We start from the raw sequence: 12,500 nt of genomic DNA on the forward strand, positions 1-12,500 counted from the left end.
TATCCCTTGTTTGGGTCAAAATAAGTTCCCTTTTAAACTTAACTACAAGCATAACATTTGAAAAAAATTAAGTACTTTGTTATGTTGAACAGACCAGGTAATTTGCAGGGGAAACACTTTAAGAGCTGCAATTAATAAACATGAACAAAATGGTAGTTTGTTTAGTCTCTCTACCAGGAACTCAGAACAGAAACGGTTAATAACGTCATTTTTCTACAGATATTGCGGTAGGCAATGGTAGAATTTGAACCTAGGAAGCAGGAAGAAAAGGCCAATGAGGAATCCAGTTCTACAGTGGCTGTGAAGAAAAAGCTCCTAATTTTTTCAGTTTGGATGTAACGTCTGACTAATATCTTTGGTGGGACTTAAAGCAACCACATGACCGTGAGTGGTTCAAAAACGTACATCTTCACTATCAGCAAAGCCAACCAGTTAAATTAATGCTTTAGTGAAATAACATATCTTCCAATTCAGAATGTCAAAAAGCCTCAAACCCTTCAATGATGGGCATTTTTCTAAAATAACGCCCAAAATGGCCCCTTAATGATGACATATCCAGTAGCGGCTCGTGGAGGGAGTGCTGCGGGGCCCTGGGGCGTTGCATTGCCAAATGCGATGAAGCACGCGCAACGAAATTCGTTTTATTTATTTATTTAGTTACTTAACTCTGTTCGGCCGTATGCCGTAGTTTACTACCCACCACCCTGCCACTCCCCCGCCCCGCCACACCGCCCGCAGCACTCCCTCCACGAGCCGCTACTGGACATATCCCTAAAAACATAAGAAGTCAGCCAGTCGATCAAACTGGAAGAGCTGGCCAAACGTTTAGACAGCAGGGAGGGACTTACACCAGCTGGCATGCCAAGAACAAGAATACTTAACCAACAGAATAAAAAAAAAGTAGATGAAGAGAAGCAGAACGTCATTTTATTGTGAAATTATGAAGCCTGCTATAATTGGTAATGATGGGGTCAAAGTTATAGTCAGCCCGGTGCATCATCTAATGTTATGTTACATTATGTCAGGTAATCACACATACTCATGCTAAAGACTGACACAAGGTTAGAATCTATCACAACTCCCATATTTCAAGCAGAAATGGGAAGAAGTGCTGAAAATCTCTATATTCTATATGTTCAATTTCAAAATCATACACTGTGAGAAAATGCCCCTTTTGTGGTCACCACCATTTTTTTGCGGAATCTTGTTACTGGTGTTTAGACTCTGCACACTGGGGCACTGCTGATCAGTGCCCTGTATATGTGTTCATACCCCTAAATATAAGGAAATGGGCTAATCCCTCATTGACTTATTTACCATTCTCAAAAAGCCATAGTATATGGTGCTGAAAATATACCTGTGGCATAGAAAGTTAAAATGTCCCTTGTGGTCAGCAGCACTTTTGTGGGATCCACTATTGGGACAAAAATAAACATGGCTTCAGGCCTAGCATTGCAGCCTAACTGCTGCAGTGTAAAACCTGCAGTGCAACCTGTCAAAATAACCCTTTTTAACAGGTAATAACCTCCCTTTTGAATATTAGTAAGTCATCCATATGTACACCTGGGAGCCGAAAGGTAAGTAGCAAGGTATTTAAAAGTGGGAGATGTACAAATTTTGTGTTAGCCTTTCCCAACAATGTCAAGGCACAAAAAGCTATTTTCACTGTGGCAGACCTAACTGGCTTACATAGAAAATCTGTATCTTGTTAATGCGACCTGCTAGAAAAAAACATAAACCTCTATTTTAAGTAGTTATTAAAAATCCAATTAATTTGTAAAGTCGGATCTTTTATGAACATTAAGGATTAAGGGAAAGTAACATTTAAAAAGTTACCCTATACCTGTTTGAACAGTCAATAAGGCATTTGCTTCTGTCAACTCCCAGTCTGTGCTCAGCCGGGGAAGAGGTGTGAAATTATTCCCAGGAGATTACAAAAGGCTGACCTAGATGAGCAGAGGTAACTCTTCAGAGCTCAGTAGAATATGGAGGATTAAGGCTGTGGGTATTCTGTTGACACAACAGTTCCAATTCCTGCATGACAAATCTGTTGAGCCACATTTTGGTGGACTAACATCTTGGACAATTCTTGCGTCTCCCCTGTCTCATTGTTGAATGACCTGCTATTGTCCCATCAGTTTTCGCTGTTAGGGATTTTAACGGGTACAGTGCCTTCTTTAAACTGGGATATGTACTTGGCCCCTGTTAGACTTGGCATCTTTTGGCATCTTTCCCCTGTCTTTTTGCATTCTGACCTATCGGTTTTGACTGTTTTTGCTGGTTTAGTGTCTCTCCGCACTTTCTCACTGCTGTTCAGTGTTAAAGTGCAAGTGCTCCTGTTCTTAGTTGTCATTATGGATTGGTGTTTCCATGATTGGAATCTTTGATTGACTGGTAAGCCCGTAGTAAAATGCACTGAGTGTGCCCAAGGCCTGTAAATCAAATGCTACTAGTGGGCCTGCAGCAGTAATTGTGCCACCCACACGAGCAGCCTGTAAATGTAACTCAGGCCTGCCATTGCAGAGCCTGTGTACAGTCTGGTAATGCCATGTCGACTTGGCATGTGCACCCTCTTGCCAGGCCCTAACCTTCTCTTTTCTGGAATGTGATTCACCCCTAAGGAAGGCCCAAGGCCCCCTTGTGGGCAGGGTGCAGTGTATGTGAAAGGTGGGTCATGCCCTGATGTGTGTGGCATGCCCTTATAGTGAAATACTACCAATTGCATGTTCCCTATTGCAAGGCTACCTTTTCCCGTAGGATAGAATGGGGAGTTTTCTTATAACAACTTATAAGCATCACTACCCCTGGGAACAAGGTAGGAAAATAAAGCTTAGAATACCTGAACTCAGAATGTTAAAATGCATCTTCTAGTGAGGGTGACTTTTACATTCTGTGTTTGAAAATACCACTTTCAGAAAGTAGGTGTTTTCTTGCTTAGCCATCAAGTGTGCCTCTGCTAGGACGTGTATGGACTGTCTGACTTTGGAATGACAGGGGCTGGGGATGTGCAGTGGCTCCAGAGAGTCTGGATAAGTCAGGGCTGGGCTGAATAGACCTGGGTTGCATTTAGAGTAGGGGGAGGAGATTTGCTTTCACCTGAATGGGCTGGTCTGCCTTCCACAATGCTGTCTCCACCTCCTGCCAGGAAGCTGGGCTAGAGAGGACAGAACTGGTTTGGACTAAGCACAGACACTCTCTGTCTGAGAGAACAAAGGGATTTTGAGTATAAATATTGGGGCCCAGACCCCAGAACTTTGGAACTCGCTGTAATCAAGGGACCTGCCAAGAAGAAGAGCTGGAAGAGCTGTCAGGAGGAGTACTGCCCATTTAATGTGTTGTTGCTTTGTTGGGTTGGCCTGCAGTTGCTGCTTCTGCCTTGGGCAGTGAAAGAACTGGAATGAACTTTCTTTTACTTATGATGAGTATCTCCAAGGGCTTGAAGTAGCACTTGCCTTCTGTTCTGAAGTCTCAGGGACTGCAAAGACTTCACCAACCTCTGGGTACCGCTACCGCTTCTGGAACTGCTGTTTCAGTTGCCACAGAGAAGGGAAATGCAACCGACTCTGTCACCAACTCCGTCGCTGGCTCTGTAGCCTGACGGGACCGCAGAAGGCACCGTCCGCATCCCACACCGCAACCCTGGTCTCACCGACGACCACCACCACCACCGCTGCCACCGAGCTGCTGCTTGCACCGTGACCGCATCGTGGCTGGGGGCATTGCTTGTAAGTTTCACAATGTACCGCCTCCTCCCACACAACAGTCTGACCCAACTGACGTCAGCTCCCGCTAACCGGCTCTGTTGCTTGCGCCACAACTTGCCAGCAGCACATCAAGCACCACCTCACCCTGAACCGTAAGCCTTTGGCACCGCATCAAGAGGGCAGTGCACCCCGCACCACTTCCATTTTGCAATGCAACCGCGATGGTTGCCACGACCGGCACGCACCAACGTGCCTGCAGCAACATGAAAGGTACTGTTACCGAGTCTGTCCACGCTTTCGCTGGTCCATACCGACGTGGTTGGCTGGAACTGTTAGACTCTGTTGTTTTCAGCATCAAGGTAGCCCCGGGCAGTGCTACCGACTTGCACAAACTGTGTTTTTGAGATATTTCTGCAATTTGAAGGATATCTTGTAAAGTATAGATTTTTTAAAGTACTGTGTGGTGGTTTTTCATAATTTTGGTCTTTTTCTGGATATATGAAAATATTGGATATTTGTCTAAACTGGTGTTCTGTCCTTTTGTAGTATTTTCACTGCATTACTGTTGGTTATATGCAGATGCTTTACACACTGCTTCTGAGATAAGCCTGACTGCTCGTGCCAAGCAACCAAGGGGGTGAGCAGGGGTTATTTTAGGAGTGTAACTCCCTTACCCTGACTAGGATGTAGGGTCCCTACTTGGACAAAGGTGCAAACCCTTGCCAACTAGAGACCCCCATTTCTAACAGCCCCTTTTCTGATATGAACGTAGAAATCTTTTGAACTTCCCTACTTCCAGGAGGTAGCAGGGACAAAATGCTTGGTGTATCTGACCTGCGCTCCATCGTGGTCAGTCTCAAAACATTTTTAGGGTCCCGGTCTTCTGCAACCATTGACAACCATTGGCGCTTTGCACTTTCTGGCTCTATTTTCACTTATATCTTTGAAAAAACATATCTCCAGTTCTCCTCATTGGATTTTTGTCATTTCTATGCCATTATGTGTATTATATTTTTCTCTCATTTTGTATCATGGAATGAGATTTTTATTGCATTAGGTGTTTGATTTAACATTTTTGGTACTGAGTTGAAGTTTGAATTACTGAAGGCTTTGACTGGACCTAACAAGTTAGTGACTTTATTACCGGTGGTGGACCACCTTCTACTCCAATCCATATTTCACTTTCTCACTCCTACTGTTGAGTAAAATATCAAAATCTGCTATGCCATGAGTGTTCATTAGGAAAGCCTGTGGGTGATGGGTGAGGCAGCACACAAATACGTTTAGTAGAGTAGCATACATGTAAGACAGAACAACCACCAGATGGAGTAAAGTTATGAGATACCTCATGTAAAGACTGAAATGGAAAGGAGATAAAATCCATTGTTGCCAGACACACCAGTTTAAAGTCTCAGCTTCAGAGAGAATGGAGGTGAGTTACTTTCCTTCTAGACATGATTCAATGTAGCAAAAAAGAGTGCCCACAAATCCTAGTTCAGGTCAGACACTTGAGGAAGATCTGATGGTTAATTATATCCTAAGCAAATGAGAGATCTTGTAAAATCAGTGCTGTGAAAAAACTGAGAAGGCTTTGTGATCAGAATTGTGCATCATCAACAGTGTTCAGAAAATTAATCTATACTTGAATTCACATATGTACACTGACATGATAATATTGCTTTAGAAACTATTTTGATATGAGCTGGTAAAGTTCATTTTCCTGGCTTATGCTAACTAAGCCTCAACTGGACCTCGACACCATCTTTCTCAAAATCAAAGTCTCAATATGTTAGTGTTCTGCCTATTTTTTCTGCTGCATGTAGTCAAGCAAGTCATGTTTGTTTATTTCCGATTGGCACTGTTCTCAAAGGAGACTGTCTAGCATTGGTTCAATATTGTATCTTTTCTCCGAAGACCTTCTGCTTGCATGTGGTATTGCATTCATGCACACTGGAGTACTGCTGTTTATGTAACTAGTTTGTTCTGACACCTCTGGATGATATTAGGTCAGAAGGGGCTCAATCAATATTCATGTATTGAGTTAGTGCTTACGTGGTAAGGCTATATGATGTTTCTATAGTCTTATTTCTGATTTCTTTTTAATGTATTTCTTTTGCTCACACCTTAATGAATCTACAATTTCTATACTTCGATACTATGCTCTATACACCACCAGGCATCCAATCAGCTGAGGCTGAGATCGCATCACTTGGCCTTCAACAGTTTCATATGGGGTATTGTGGTGCCCCAGAGAGGGAAGTGCCCCACCAACAAGTGCCCAGTTGATTTGAGAACTGCCAAGGGTGCCACAGGTCCAGGGGAGCCCTAGATACCTCTTTGAAAAAATAGCCAACCTAAATATCCTAGGTAGGAACATTCAGGAACCCAAGAGGCAGTTTGGATAGCTTCAAGCACTCCTGCAGCTTGGGCTTTTTGCCTGATGGCTGTATATTGTAGCCCCTCTTGCTGGTGGGCAGGGGCTTCTAAAGCTGCCTACCATACAAATGTGTTTTAAAACAAAAGTTTAAGTAACATTCATAGTCAGTGGTTCGGCGTTTTTGTCACCATTCAAGAAGGAAAATGCGAATCAGAACTTTTGTTAACACAATAAAGATTTGTATATCTGGCCCATTATGTTTTAGGATTATCGTAGACTGCATGCACATCCTTTAAACAGTTGTTTTAGAATACAGGATATCTCATTTTAACATGAATTTGAAAGAATAGGAAATAAAACATCATCATTTAATAAGATTTGTTTTTTCCATCCAGGTTAATTTTCATTGATATTTGTAGGGTTCTGTTGCCTGCTGCATTTAAAAGCTATGCCCTTTTCCATCTCATTGAAATCGTCACCTGTTTAGATGCCTAAATGTAGCTGAAAATAACTGAAAGGTGACCAGTTAACATTTGCAAGGAGGGGGACAAACAGTTATGACAGTATATAGAATTTAATTTACTCTTGATCTGCCTCAACTAGTTTATTTTTATTAAGATCTACAACTTGGGCCACAGATGGTAGATTAATAGAAAAAGCAGTGAACATAATTACATGTAACATACTACAACTGAAGGATTACGGAACTACAGTTCCATGACTGTATATCTATAGAAATGAATATCCAGGAAGGCACTGCATATGATCCTGGATCAGTGATACTGACTTTTCCATGTAATCCTTGGTGATTAAACAGAGGCATGTAGTTGAATATCTCTAATCTTGACACCTTGTTTCTTGTGCTCATCTTAATAACCCTGTGCATTATGGCATATCAAACCATATTTTGTAAAATTTTCAGATACACTGCTACCAAACTGTTTTCTTATTTCATAAGACCCCTTATATTGAGTTGGCACCACTGACAACTATTCATGTGCCAAATGAAGCAATGAAGTCCATCGAAGCAGATAAACATAAGAATTTAAACCCATTTGAGCAAGTACATGCTATACAAATATCTTGAAACTGCTGCAAAGTACCTGCAATGGAAACGTGCTATCCTACTGCCCTTTGTAAGCTGATCCGACTGTAAAACAATTGTATAGCCACAATCTACTCACATTCTCCATGATTTTACACCTTTTCTGACCACTGCAGATGCTTGCAGAACTAGTGACAAATTAAATCATTGAACAGTGTAAAATTGTCAGACCATGTTTGGCTATGGAACACCTTACTGCACTTAAATCTGCAATCCAGCTCCTTTTCACATTGTAAACAGTACCATATTATGTGATCTCTCCCCAAACACAAACATCACTGACTGACTATCTAGTGCTTGCCCTGCTTGTAAATGGGCACTTACCAACTCCGCTGGGAAAATGCTGCCTACCCCCTCATATCCATCCTAAACCTGCTCAAAGTCAGAGGTCTGCAGTTTCCCTAGTTAATGGCTGTTTTATCAGGAATGCACAGATGTAGCTGTCCCCCCAGCACCTAGATGTGGATTGGAGGCAGGCTAATAGGCAACAGAGCCACAAGCACAGAAATGCCCACTTTCCAAAGGGGTATTTCCACATTAGTAATGTAGAATCCACTCACACCACCGGTGAGGATTTACAATTACTAGCTCATTGATATCAAACACTATCCTGCCACTCTTCTGAATGTAGGAAATACAGCTTAATAGCCTTTCCACAGATCCCTCATGTCAATCCAATGCAAGAAGCAGGCTCTACTGCACTGAACACACCATCCAGTGCCATTCACTACCAGTACATGTATCGCACCCGTGCACATGCCCCACCTCATCCTGACACCGCACCCCGTTCGCAGGGAGTACTCCGATATAGCGAGATACATGCAGAACCTTGACACGTAGCTTTTGATACACCAAGTTGAGCAACATTAACCTGCACACAGGTCCCACCAAGGCAAACCTGTGGCACATTTGAAGAGCTACCCCTGTGGGTGGCACAACCAATGCTGCAGGCTCCAGGAGGAGCATTTGAGTTACATGCCCTAGGTATATGTCCTACCCCAAGACAAGGGACTCACAGCTAACTCAAATCAGCCAATCATGTATACACTAATCACCAGTATGCATATGACAAGCACAGCGCTTTGGCACTGAATGGCAGTGTCAAAAGCAATCAAAGTCCTAAGGCGAGCACAGATAAGAGGAAAACCAGGAGAGACAAAAGCAAAATGTCAAGAGAAAGCACCCTAGAAGAACCCATTTCAAACAATCAGCTTAAATGAGAATCAGCTCCTCTGTCAAACCATAGCTAAAAATGTACACCAAAATTACATTAAGGCATGTGCAGAATTTTGGCACACAACTTTTATCCCAGTATTGTAAATAAAGTCAATTGGTGTAAACACTATAGTAGGTATGAATGTATGTATGAAACTTATAAAGCGCAGGAATCACCCCGTAGGGGTATCTCCGCGCTAGCCTAGAAAACAGAACAGGCTGACATAGCTTTACAAAGCTCAGATCCTTAATAGTTCCGTCTTCAGAAGTTTTCATAAAACGCATCAAACTAGAGCATTTCCGAAAGGACCTCTGTTCCAGTGTTTAGAAGCCAGGAAGGCGACTGTTTTGCCTCCAGTTCGACTTTTCTTGAAACGAGGAACCACCAGTAAACCTCTATTTTCTGACCTAAGATTCCGGTTCGGGCGGTACAACTTAAACTTATCTGCCATATAACCAGGGCATTTGCAAAAGGCAGCGCTGTGCGCAAAGCAACAGAGCTTAAACTTAATTCTCTGGCGAATGGGAAGACAGTGAAGCGACTTCAAAAGTGGCCGGAGGTGGTACGAGGTGGTTTACTAAGAACTAAGTGTGCGGCCACGTTTTGGACAACCTGTAGTCTACTAAGGAAAGCCTCATTTGCAGATGCCAATAAGGCATTACAGTCATCAAGGTGACCGATTATCAGAGCCTGAACTAAGGTTTTGCGTACTGTCAGAGGCACCCAAATGAACACTCTGCGCAGCAGGCTCAAGATGCGATAGCAGGTCCCTACAGTGGTCATAACTTGATCTTTCATTGATAACCGTATATCCAACTGAACTCCTAAATCTTTTGCCACCAAAGTAGGAGAGGGGGTGGGGCCCAACACCACCGGCCACCATCCGGGCGCCCACGAGGTGAGTTCAGGACCAAATAACAATTTCTGTTTTGGCCGCATTCAGCTGCAAAAAGTGATCCGTCATCCATTCTGCTATGGCAGTCATGCCTTCCGCAAAACGATGATCAACTAACTCCCTATCTTTATCAAAAGATAGGAGTAATTGAGTATCGTCTGCATAAGAAAATGGCACAAAGCCAAACTTTTGAATAGTTTTAGCAAGGGGGGCCACATAGATATTAAATAGGGTCGGGCTTAGACATGAGCCCTGGGGCACCCCTTTACTAAGCTTCACAGTACGTGAGTGCAGTGGGCCTAGATTAATAGTTTGTGAACGCTGGTCCAAAAAACTAATGAGCCATTTAAGCGCCAAGTCCTGCAGACTGTTCTCTTTTAGCCGAAGTATCAGTTTCTGATGACAGACCGTGTCAAAGGCTGCGGTTAAGTCTAATAGGACCAGCATCACTCCTTTATTCTCATCTAAAGCCATTTTAATATAATCCGTAACTCCGATAAGGGTTGTCTCTGTAGAATGGTTAGATCGAAATCCGGACGGTGACGGGTCAAGAAGTCCAATGATTTCCAAATGTTCCGTTAACTGCGTGTTAACAGGGCTCTCTACCATTTTGCCCATTAAAGGAAGAAGTGAAATGGGACGGTAGTTGGAGAGCACATCAATCGCCACCTGATCTTTCTTCTTGATGGGAATTATTTGAGCTGCCTTCCAGTCTAAAGGCACACTGCCTTCATATAATGATGAATTCAAAATGTCAGTAATGGGAGCGGCCAAAGTAAGGCCAAGAGAGCGAATTTATGTGCGGGCATAATATCCAGGGGGGAACCAGATTTAGCCTTTTTTAACATAGCTTCCACTTTTGAGATCTCCATATATCCAAATAGTTTCAACCCATCTCCTGAGTCCAATCGCAATACTGAGTCCGAATTAACCAAATACCCTTGATCCCTCCCCTGAGGGAATTGCTTGTAGATCAAGGAGATTTTATCATCGAAATATGAAGCAAGGTTATCACACAGCCCCTGCGAGTGGACGTTCACCTTCACACATGCTTTCGGATGAGTAAGGGTTTTAAGAATTTTATAAAAGTCTTTTGATGTATTGCCTGCTGATCCAATTTGGTTATAAAATAAACTTTACGTGCTTTTTTTATATTTTCATGATAGTTGGCAAGGGCCAACTTAAATCTTAATTTGTCAGCCTGCAACTGGGATTTGCGCCAAGATTTTTCCATATTTTTGCATCTGGACTTTTTACAGCGCAATACATCCGTGTAACACTGTAAATTGCATATGTACTATGAATATTCGGTAACAGACTTACATGATGTGTATCACTAAACCGGCACGTCAGGTAACTTACTGTAGTATATACAAATGTTAGATTGAGCCAGAGTTGGGGGGTGGGAGATATTTTTTGATTGTTTTGTTTGTATACAAAAGCAATGGTCAAGATACACCTTGTAGAACAAGATGATTGTGTAATGAGAAAATCAATAAAGATAAGTTAAAAAAAAGGTAAATGTGCATTCATTGTTGTGCAGGTTTTCCTACTGATAATGCACAATAAGCCACAGTTGATTGTATAAAACATACATTTCCCATATCTCAATGCACAAAAATGGAATGAAAACAGACTAGCACATTTCTAATCTCTTCTAACACAAACATATTTTTAACCTTAATTGGTAATTACATAAGAAGGCCCAGTCATTATTTCACCATTTAAAAGTGCTCAATGGTCACTTATTAATTAAAATTCAAGTCATGGTCATTAAGCACTCATTCTTTTAGGGTTGAAAAGTTGAGTACATCCTGATAGAATAACACAACCACTGACCTACAGTCCTTTTATTGGGTCTTGGTCCTGAATGGGCTTATGAGATAGGTTATTCTTCAGCAGGTGGTTATGTATATACTAGTTCATGCAGTGAGTGTCATTTGAAGTCATATCTCTAATGTCTCCAGCTAGGAGAGAACCACCTAGATATAAGTAGTGTTCACCATTAAACAATGCTACACATTTACAGCTATTTAATATTTTTTGGTACACATGTATTGTTTTGCATTTGCCGACATACTAATAAGGTGCTTTCTTATTCCTTTTCTGTTGTCAACACTCCCATGTCTCCCACCATGTTGCTTTCCCATTTTACGTCTTTCTACTATCTACCTTTTGTCCTGCTAACTGTCTTTGAAGTAGGGTGCCTTCCTTTCTCTCACTTCTCCTGCTACTTATATTTCATGGATATTGGTGGAAATGTAGTTTCTCCTTTTACTTTATGTCATTGGAAAATTTGATTTTTGTGTATACAGGTCAGATTATATCAATGTTAAATAAATAGGTATACAACTTAAAAAAGTGTACCTAATTTGCCAAATCTAAAGCACATTAGAACACATGCAATGTAAACAGAAAAACGTCAGAAATAATTTTAGCGTGTGTGGCAAGAACAAATGATGAAATAAAAAGCATTCACCTAACATTTTGGGGCTCATTTATGGGAAAATCATGCAGTGAAGGGCAGCAAGTCACTTTGCTGCGCTGCACTGTGAGACAGAGAAAGGGCAGGAATGCACCGTATTTAAGACACTATGGTCCATTTCTGTCCTTTCCCTTGCCCTAGCACCCATTTGGCAGGCTAGTGCCAACGCAGGCACCCTGGCACCATGGTACAAGGGTGCCTGCATTGCATGCAGGGTTGTTTTTTGCAGGAAGTGACACCTTCCTGCAGAAAAACAATCCTGAGAGGCATATTTCTTTTTCTGTGTGTGCTACAGAATTCAGCACACAGGAGGAAACATGGAGAAAAATGGAGAAATAGAGCTATTTCTCCTTGTTACAATGCCCATGGGAAGGTTTAAGATTGTAGCGCATCCACAGGTTTACAAGTTCTTGTAAATCTGGGGATCTGTCAAAATCCATGGGAGTTACATGAGAACACTCAAGCAATGCCCATGAAAGGCCTTCCCAGGCGGGAGTAAAGCAAGGCAGCGATTCGCGTTGCGTTGCACTATGCCAGATTTTTGGAGCCACTCAGAGCCACGTAAGGTGGCTTTGCGTGGCTTCAAAAAGCTGACTTAAGGTTCGCATCATTCTTGCACCACATTGCGTGGTGCAAGAGCAACGCAAATAGCCTCTTAAATAGCACCCTTCATTTTTACCTTCACTGTACAGAAATTGAATTTTTTCTCAAAAATACT

The sequence above is a fragment of the Triturus cristatus genome, chromosome 5_2 (assembly GCF_964204655.1).
Source record: "Triturus cristatus chromosome 5_2, aTriCri1.1, whole genome shotgun sequence".
Lineage (NCBI taxonomy): Eukaryota > Metazoa > Chordata > Amphibia > Caudata > Salamandridae > Triturus > Triturus cristatus.